The sequence below is a fragment of the Dipteris shenzhenensis genome, chromosome 21 (genome assembly GCF_047967505.1).
Source record: "Dipteris shenzhenensis isolate YYH24624 ecotype China chromosome 21, Dip_SZ_1.0, whole genome shotgun sequence".
NCBI lineage: Eukaryota > Viridiplantae > Streptophyta > Polypodiopsida > Gleicheniales > Dipteridaceae > Dipteris > Dipteris shenzhenensis.
Window position 1 is genome coordinate 55,472,391 of NC_141616.1, and position 9,885 is coordinate 55,482,275.

The following is a 9,885-nucleotide window of genomic DNA, read 5'->3' on the forward strand; positions in this document are numbered from 1 at the left end:
TCCATTTATTATTTTTGTTATTTGCATTGGCCTGCAGCTAGCGCCTTAAGCCCTAGCTGCAATGATGGGCATAGGAACCCTCTCTTCCCCTCAAACTCTTTCCTTCTTCCCTCCTTCAATCTATTTCCTCCTCTTTTTCCCTCTTTCCTTTTCCTCTTCTTCTCTCTTTCTTTCCCTCTTTTTCCCTCTTATTCTCTATTTCCCCCTTCTCTTATGCTCATGCATAAGCGACTTTTATAGCGACGTTTGTGCTCGTGAAAAGGAAAATTTTTAATGTAAAAAGCGTCGGTATTTTTGTCAAAAAAGGGCCTATGCCTTGTAGTGTTGGAACATTTGATAACCAACCTTGTAGCTCAGACTCTGCTCTTTCTAGCACCATGAGTGGGTGCCAATGCATCCATGTTATGTAAGTACCTTCTTTTCCTCTCCTTCAATCCCAAAGGTGTTTCTTTCATCTTTTGCACTCGTTCTTCTGCCTTCTCTCGTTCCTTCTCTATGGCTCGTCGTACTTGATTGTATATAGATCTTTCCAAGCCTTTTTTGGACTCAGCTAGCTTACAGAGTGACTCTTCTAATTTATGTCGCTCCAAGTCCAATTCATTTCGCTCCAAGTCCAATGCTTTAGCTTTATCATAAAGATCCTGGTTCTCCCTTTGAAGATCCTGCATAGAGTTATGCATTGCAACAATGGTGCTATTTCCAAAACGTGCTAGCATCTCTGCTTGGGCTCTATGCATCTCGCTTGCTTGCATAGCCATTGACTGAGCATTGTTTAACCGATTGCAATAACCAAGCAACCCCGCATGTCCATTTCCAACAAACCGAACTAGCTCATCCATTGTATGGAAAGGAGGGCTCTTTTGGTTGGTAGGATCTAAAGGATACAAGGATCCTTCTACCCAAAGGTCGAGATGCTTCTTTCCTTGCGAACGAAGACTATGGATTTTGGAAGCTCCCCTCATTGATGAATTGAAAAGCCAATATCCTAACCCCCTAGATTGGGAGTTCAATTCGGATTACATGAAAGAGCGCATGGGGGTCTTGTTCAAGCATCGTAGGTCAACCTTGCGTATTTCCATCGCAAAGGGGAAGGCTACACCCAGCTGGGCAAACAAAGCTGACTGGAAGTTTTTCAAGAAGCAGTACAGGGAACATCTGAACTGTTGGAGGGTCAGAGGAGGGCTGCGAGGAGCTGGCTGGACTCCGTGGGTACTTTGCACTTTGGTGTAGGCGGACGGTTGGTGTTCTAGGCAATCGTGGTAAGTCTACTTCTTCTCATTTGATGTATTGTTCTATTTGTTTTATTACATATTGCATGCACTTTATCTAACTCTCGTAAATTGGGCCCACAGCAAGCTGTGATGGGTCGCCTTCCCACAAACACAGAGACGAGACGCAGATTCCACATAGGAATAAAGCTGTGGTTTATTGAGCAGGAGGTGCTGGGAGCAACAATCGATTGGGCTGAGGTGGCTGCTTGCATGGTATAAATATATTCCTACTTGTAATCTCACTTTTTAAACTATTGTATTCTTTAAGTTCCAATTAATATGGTTTCACTCTTAGAATCAAAGCTCAAACGTCCCATCAGTGGAGGTGAGCGGTGATGAGGGATTAGGCTTACACGACTTCGACGAGGGCTAGGGATCAAGCGTAGCTCACAAGGGCCAGGGATTTGGCCAGCGCGACGAGGACAAGGACGAGGACGAGGACGACGATTCGGATGAGCAGTATTAGTAGTAGTTTTCATATACTTCACCATGTATATGTTTCTATATGTCGGCTCGTTTGAGAGATTTTGTATCACCCTTTTTGAAAGGGTAATTTTGTAACAAACAATGTCGTATATCTTCGACATGTATATGCTTCTGTCCCTTGGCTCGTTTGAGCAATTTTGTATCAACCTTTTCACAAGGGAAATTTTGTAACAAAAAACATTCTTTTGTAATTACAAAAAAAAAACCATTAGTGGGGCAAAGCAGGGCTTGCTGTGGCCCAGTTTAGCCCACTAATGTTTTTTTTAGGTTCTGTTAATCATCGCTATATAGCAATGTTTACCAGTGTCACTATATAGTGACATTTACCCGTGTTGCTATATAGCGGTATTTATATAGCGACCGTTCTTTTTGGACGTAAATACCGACCTTTGCACCCGTTAAAAAAACTTTTTAGCATAAAAAAGGTCGGTATTTGCGTCAAAAAAGGGCCTGTGCCTTGTAGTGGGAGTTGATAAATTCACACACGTTGAGAAAGATAAAGAAATCATCGGTGAGTTCTATGGTACTGTGAAGGCAAAAGACTACAGAAGCGATGTCTTATCTGGATTCGATGAATTCACGCACGTCAAGAAAGATAAAGATATCATTTGTGTTGTCTCCTCAAACTTGGATGATTTCAATGCACTTAACTATAGAAGTGATATCTTGTCAAGAGTGGATGAGTTCATTGCTACTAATTAAGCAAAAGGTTTCAGAAGTGCAGATGTCTCATCTGGAGTCGATGAATTCATACACATTGTCAAGGAGCGCAAAGAGTTTGAAAGTGTTGGCTTATCAAACATGGACGACATGGATATTGACTCAAATGGTTCGAAGATTACTTCAAGGACAAGAATGAAATCAACAAAGGACTATTCAATATTTGACTTTGACAATGATAAGATAAACGATGCAACATCCCATGAAAACACGGTGACAAATAAATTCAACACTGAGAAGTGTAGAATTTCCAAAAACTAAGATGTACAAAAGAAACCAACAAAAGACTATTCGGTATTTGACTTTGATTGTAATAAGATGAAGGATGCAAGATCCCATGAAAATAAGTTGATAAATAAATTTGATAACGAGAAGTGTACAAACTTACAGAGGAAACAGACATACATATGCATGAAAAGAAGCGAGTCGAGGCAAATGTAGAAAAGCAACCAAAGAGAATAAGAGTATTGAATGAAGATGTTATGCTAAAAGCAACGTGATCTACATGTTGCATGTGAAGTTGGGTGCATTCCATTAACTTACTTGACATCAAGGGATGTAGAGAACAGGTGTGGCAAAGAAGAGGGAGCAAAAGAAATGAATACCCTCTGAATACCTACTCACAAGGCTCTCTTGTGTTCTGGTAAATGATACGAAAAAACCAAATTTTGAACAACAGATAAAGCCTTGTATAAATGGAAAAAGTATTTGCAATAATGCATATCGCATTACTACACGATTATCACATGGCACATACTGGGATTTGGAAAACAAATCAAAGTATGGAGTAAAGTTTAACATTCATAGAAACAGAGGAAGGCCCAAAACAAGAGCCTCAACAATGTCGGCAACAACAATTTTAAAAGACTACATTCATGAAAATGCCTTACCTCAACCCCATCTATTTGAAATGCATCTTCCGATAGGTTTGACAAAAAAAGAAGTGTTTAAGTCTATTGGAGAAACACAGAGGTAAAGAGGGCATGCTGTGACATGTTTTCACAATTTGTATACTCTTTGAAGAAGAGCTTTGTACATGTTAAAATCCCAAAAAGGCAAAAAATATCAAAGTGCAGTGATTGTGATGATCTAAAGCGAGCACTTGAGAGTCCAACGTATCGAGAACAAAGAGAATCATACAAAAATAAAGAGAATTTCATCATGGACTGGTTTGGCATTCTAGACTAAAATATGCATTTTGGAAGGAGCAGGCTATTTCTCATCCAAATGAGTACATGTGCGTTATTATGGATGATATGGATCAGAACATAACATTACCTCAATTCATAAAAAGTCCACCTAAGCTACAAGGAAAATACTTTTTAAAGGCACATCTATGTGGAGTGTTAGTGTATGGATTTAAGTTTTTTGCAGACATATGGATTGATTCCTTGCATCTACATGATAGCAATCAAGTTGTAATGTTAGTTATGAAGGAAATTCATAGTGTACATGCAGAAAAGGTCTCCTACCAGCAAATTTGAGAATACAAGCAGACAATTGCGGATGAGAGAATAAGAATGTACTCTTTTTTGCATTTTGCTCAATGCTAATCACTCATCGAATCTTCAATGAGATTGAAGTTGGGTTTTTGTTGGTTGGACACACACATGAGGATATCGATCAGGTTTTTAGCACAATCTCAAGAGAGGTAAAACACAAGGACATGGAGACGATGGATGATTTGATAAGAAAATGTGGAAGGCAAGTTGGTGGTTGCAAGGAAGGTACAGAATGCTCCATGCTTGAAAGGATGTATGATTGGAAGAGCTTTATTATACCTTTCATACAAAAAGGTGATGATGCCCTGATTGGACGTCATAGCGCTCCACACTACTTTCTCTTTTTCTTAAAGGATGAAAAACCAGTGATGCAGTGGCAACACTATTCTCATGATACAATATGGGAACCGAAAGAACCACCTAACTATCTCTTAACTTCAGTCCTGAGCAAAGAAATGCATCCAATATGGGCTCCTATAAAAGAATTCAGCAAGAAATCTAAAGGTGAAATAGAAGGCTTAAAATCTTTTATTGCATACAAAGAGTAAATGCTTCAAAGATTTCCTGATTGGAAGCCCTCTTGGAAGGAACACACTGCTATTGTAATTAAGAAGACCTATTAATTGATAAAAGATGTTGAGAAAATGCGAGCACAATAGGGGAGAATTGAGGTCTCAAAAGGGCCTCATAAGGAATGGATTAAGCTAAGACCAAGTGAACCCACTATGGTAACCCATGGGCTAAGGGTCCCCTAGCATTTACTGAACTAGCATGGGTATTTTTATTTTGAAATTGATCAACCTTGGCCCTTGGATGGAGGTGGATGGTGGATGAATCAAAGGCCTAGGATGCTCAAATTGGTGGGAGGGACCTTTGGTGGGCTCCAAACTGGCAACAAGTGACAATGAATCGGACTTTCAAACAAACTAGTTACCTATTTGTACTTAACACATTTGTAAAGGCAGAATTGAGTTATTGAAAAGGCTCTGTGTCAGACTCCTTTGTACAAAGACTCATGGAGAGCAATATTTCTTGTAAACATATGACATTGTAAAATTGCAAGTATAGCTATTACTATTTTTGGAGCACATTTAAAGAGTCTTCTATGCCTCTTGTCTATTCTAACCTTTAAATTTTTTGGGACTTCAAGAGTGTTATAGTTTTCCACATCAAATTTTAAGTGCATTCTTTTGGATTAAATTATATTAATAAGTCTTTATTTTGAAAGTGATTTTTCATGGATTTAAATTTATAACTCATAATTTTTTTTAAACGTGAATAGGATTGTTAAAAAGAAGAAGTGCAAAAGTAGGATTTAATCAAAGTTTTTCCATTAGTAGTGCACCATTATAGAGACAGATTGCAAAATTTATTATGTGGAAATGATAGTGCCAAAAAGTGAACTTTTGATTCTCGAATGATATTTTCATAAAGTAAACTTTTCAATTGGGAAGGATTTTTGGGATTAGTCCAAGAGTAGACATATGAGTCAAGAATTAATGAAATAAGTGTTGTTATAGATCAGATACACCCTTAATGAAATAATTTGCCCATACTCGCTCAAGTTGAAGTATAGGTATCAACAACAACATCCCAAGGGTCTCTGTTTCTTTCATCTTTATGGGTTTCTGGAGCCTCAGAAATGAGATCAGTCATGCCATGGTGGAGAGTGTGCTACTAGGGATAACTAAGGTTGGGCCTAACTAACATGAGGAAGCTAGTGGGAATGTGTATGTTAGATCTTTATAGTGCTATGTATATTGTCATTAGGTGCGATGTTTGGACATACTTACCATACATGGTGGGCAGTTTGCCCACTGTAGTTGGTTGTGAATCATAATACTTTTCTTTCCTTCTAGTTTAATAAAATTTGATGTGCTCCCTTAAAGAAATAAAACACTCAAACTTAGGATACATACACATGAGACCCAACATTTTGGCCTGAAAGGGGACATCTTGACCTGAATGTAGCTTGCAGGAAGGCTTAAGTTCTCAGAGAACAGTTTCCTTGCATCTTTAAAATCTCAGTTCATCTGCTCAAAGTAAGGTTTTGCTTGTAACTTGGAACCTGCAAGTAGATTTGGAATTTACTTTCTTGACATAAAGGAGACATAAAGAAAATTTTGGCGTACTTGTAAAAGAGCCCAAAGTCCAAAACATTCACCGATGCCACACTAGGTAACACACAAAAAAGTTACGAAATTGAAAAAGAAAATGAACCCTAAGCACGGCATCAAGAACACTTACAGATGCTCTCTGAATGACCCAAATCTACTTATAGGATCAACCAAGAGTATCAACATGAATTTCAAATTGGCATGTGCAAGTGTGAACTCTTATCAAGGTTTCCAACCTTTGAACAGTCATGAAGCTTGGTAAGCATATGCTTGCACCTTTGTAAGAATCAAGATGAGAAAATAGGCTTGTTCAAAATGAAAGAAACAGGAAATCATGAGTAGAAAAATGGATTGCAATACTTCAGATTGCAAGGCAGCCCATCTTACAAAGACAAAGGCAAGGGAATCAACAAAGCATCAAATCATAGAAACAATCGACTTAGACTCTTTCCATAGCCTTAGAGCTACACCTTCATTTGCTTGGGGAGTAGCAACATCAGAATATGATTTAGGAGATGAAATGACATAGGTCTTAGTGGGATCATTTGTGTTGAGTGATGCGTTCATAAAAAAGGTAGATTCTATCATTGTATCACCTACAACCTCGATTGAACAATGATTACCTAATTTGCAAAATTGTAGATCTTAAGGCACTGATGCTCTATAGCTACAATGGAGGCTCGGGGGGGTCACTATGTATAAACCCTCTATATCACGTGCGTTCAAGGCCTATTTTTAAAATCCCTTATTTGTAATTTTTTCATTAATAAAATGTACCCCTTTTCTATACAAATCTGTAATTTTTTTCCAAAACTATTTTAAATAGTCCCTTATGTATATTTATTTTTGTAAATTTTAGAAATAAAAAATATCCTTATGTTGAACTCACGTGATAGGGTTACATATGATGAGTGACCCCCCCGAGAATGGAGGGTAATGGTGTAGCATAAGGCATCGAAGCTCTACAGCTGCAATGGAGGGTAATGGTGGAGCCCTATGGATGGGACACTAGGAATACCATGCTTCAATATGATGCTCATATAATAGCATGCAACCATCATAAAACAAAAGAAACGTACGTGAGGGAAGGCAATGGAGGAGAGCTCCATGTGAAAATGATGGAGAGGTAGGCAATGATTAGGGCTCCACACACAAATGACAAACGTAGGAGGGCCACTTTATACCAACCCCTCCATCCATTAGGATGCCAAACATTGAAGCAGATCGCTTTCAAACTCTCAAATGGCAATTGAGTCAAGTCTTAGAAGATAAGCTATGACGCCATGACCATCACTTTGCAATACTACTTCTCTCAAAGTATAATCTATAGGTTAAAAGAGAAGTGGTGGCCTTATAGTCAATTGCAAGTCATAAGGCAAGGGAGCCTTGGGGTTTTTTTTGCAAACATTTGATTTATCATGTCATCTTCTTATGTGTTTTATTTCTTGTTAGCTCCTTCATAGTCATGAATGAATGTTTGCATCTCCCAATCTATCTTGGCAAAGGAGAGTAAGCACGCTACTAGAGTAGCACCTCATGGGCACTTGGGGTACGGTAAAGACCACATGTGTTGAAAGACAAAGCATCCCTCCTTCATAGAAGGATAATGGTAAAAGCATATTGATGGTATGGATGGGTGATAGCATTATATATTGAATATGATTTAATTTAATTAGCCCATTTTTTGATCTAAGGTCCTACTCTATGGCTGCAATGTAATCTATAGAAATTACAATAACGTAAAAAATGCAAGAGATGGAAGGCACAATAAATGAGTGTAGTAGCACTACATCTTTCAACATGGAATCAATGTGTGTATTTTTGGGGGATGCTTTCAACCTCTACCATGCCTTGCTTTGTCAAACTTATGACAGCTTAAAAAGTTGACTTCTACATCTTCTTAATGCCTAGACCATGGGGCCAACATTGTCATAAGGGACTTATAATAAGAAGACTAGGAGAGACATTGGTAGTTGGAGAGAAAGGCAAGGCACACTGTGGATTTACACATACCAATAGCCATGCTTAGTGGACATAGACGCAAATATTTTGCTAGGCCAATGGAGCGAAAAAGGGAAGTGGTGCTAACTCCAATATTGGGTCCTATAATATAGGGAACTGGCATGCCAAGATGAAAAGAAAGGCTTTTAAAAATAAGTGCAATAGCGACATCAATCGACATAGCAAGGGTAAGAAACATGAATTTGTGACATAGTGAAGGGGGGTGTCCTTGAACATTCCAAGGACATTTCTAGTGCTAGGCATTAATGTTTGCAACCACCATGGGAATATCTTTAGGCCACACTTCTAGTTCTCACTAATGAGAGTGCCATGTGAACACCCTTTGGGTGCCCGTGAAGTGTTTGCAAAATACTGGCACACTATGCAAAATGGAACTTATAAGTTTTTAAATTTACATAAGAGATTTGTTTGCAATTTTTAAAATTTGTAATTTTACTTATATTTTCACCTTAAAACCTAAAAAGCTATATGAAAGAGTTTCAGGAAGGAAAGTTGAAGGTTTCTCTATATAGAAACATAAAACTTCTCCATGAACAGTGGTGCCCCCTAGATCATCATCTTTGAGAAGACAATTCAAGTTAATGATGTCACTCGCAACATCATGTGAATAAGCAAAAGTGAGATAGTGTAGAGTGTAAACATTTGTTGGACGGTTAGCAATAGTGAACTACGCCTAGTTGAGCGAACATTTAAGCATATAAAGTTACCTCACTCCTAAATTTACTACAGAATCATTAGCATTGAATCTAAGCTTGATACACAAACAAGTGCACAGAGCATTATTTAGTTTGGATGGAGTATTTGACTAGTAGTGCAGGGCACTATGGCAAGCCCCCAGCCAACTTGGTGATTTCAATTTGAGCAGGAGTGTAGCACTTGCTCAGGAAGAGGAGGTTTGGCGGCGAAGAGGGTAGTGGCCAACAGCGATACCCCCGGATTTTGACTTTCAAGCCAGATATGGCAAGGGCAGATTTATGCGCATCCGCGTTGAGCTGGAAGTGAACCAGCCCCCGGGGGAAGACAAAGAGGTCCCCAGCGTAAAGCGTCTGCTAGAAGAGAGTGTTATTGGTATCCACAAAGCCCACTACCAATTTTCCCTGAGCCAAGAAGAGAACTTCGGTGGCGCGAGGATGGACATGAGGTGGAACCACGCCGCCTGGTGCAAAGTCGAGGGGAGCGACGGACAAACCCTGAGTGTTGAGGCCAGGAAACGTTTGGACGTCAGCGAGCATGACATTGGAGCCCAACGGGTTGTTGACATCACCTGCCTGACGCAGCAAGGAGAAGTGAAGTCGTATGCAGAGACCTGATTGGCGTTCTTGCAAAGAAGGCCGTTTATGGTGATGTCTTGGTTGGGTAGAGCGACGCAGAAATCTTGCAAAGGATCGGCGTCCGTGGCTGCAACATGGAGGGAGGGAGAAGCAAGAGCGAGCAAGAAGAGGAGGGGCAGTGCGGCCCTAGCGAGAGTGGTGATTGTGGACATGAATTCAGTGGCCATAGCTATGGTACAGAAGGTGATGCAGACGAAAATGTGGGGAGTGTAGCTGCTGCTGGAGAGGGATGTTAGAAATGCAGGTAGCTTTTGAGAACGTAATGGAAGGGAGATCGTGGTGATAGTGCAGCGCAAGTGTGCTCCTTATAAAGTCTGCCTTTCGATCTGCTTTGGACCAAGTCGAGTTCGTGATCCTTTCGGTCTGCTTTTGACCAAGTCGAGTTCGTGATCCTGATAGGTGACGCAATCTATTGAAATTCAGATCATGGGCTACT

The 9,885-nt window shown here is 39.6% G+C and overlaps 1 pseudogene; it reads right to left on the reverse strand.

Moving 5' to 3' along the window:
* Positions 1-402: 402 nt before the first annotated feature.
* On the reverse strand, positions 403-9,616 carry LOC147889090 (germin-like protein 1-1 pseudogene; annotated as a pseudogene).
* Between the last annotated feature and the right edge of the window lie 269 nt (positions 9,617-9,885).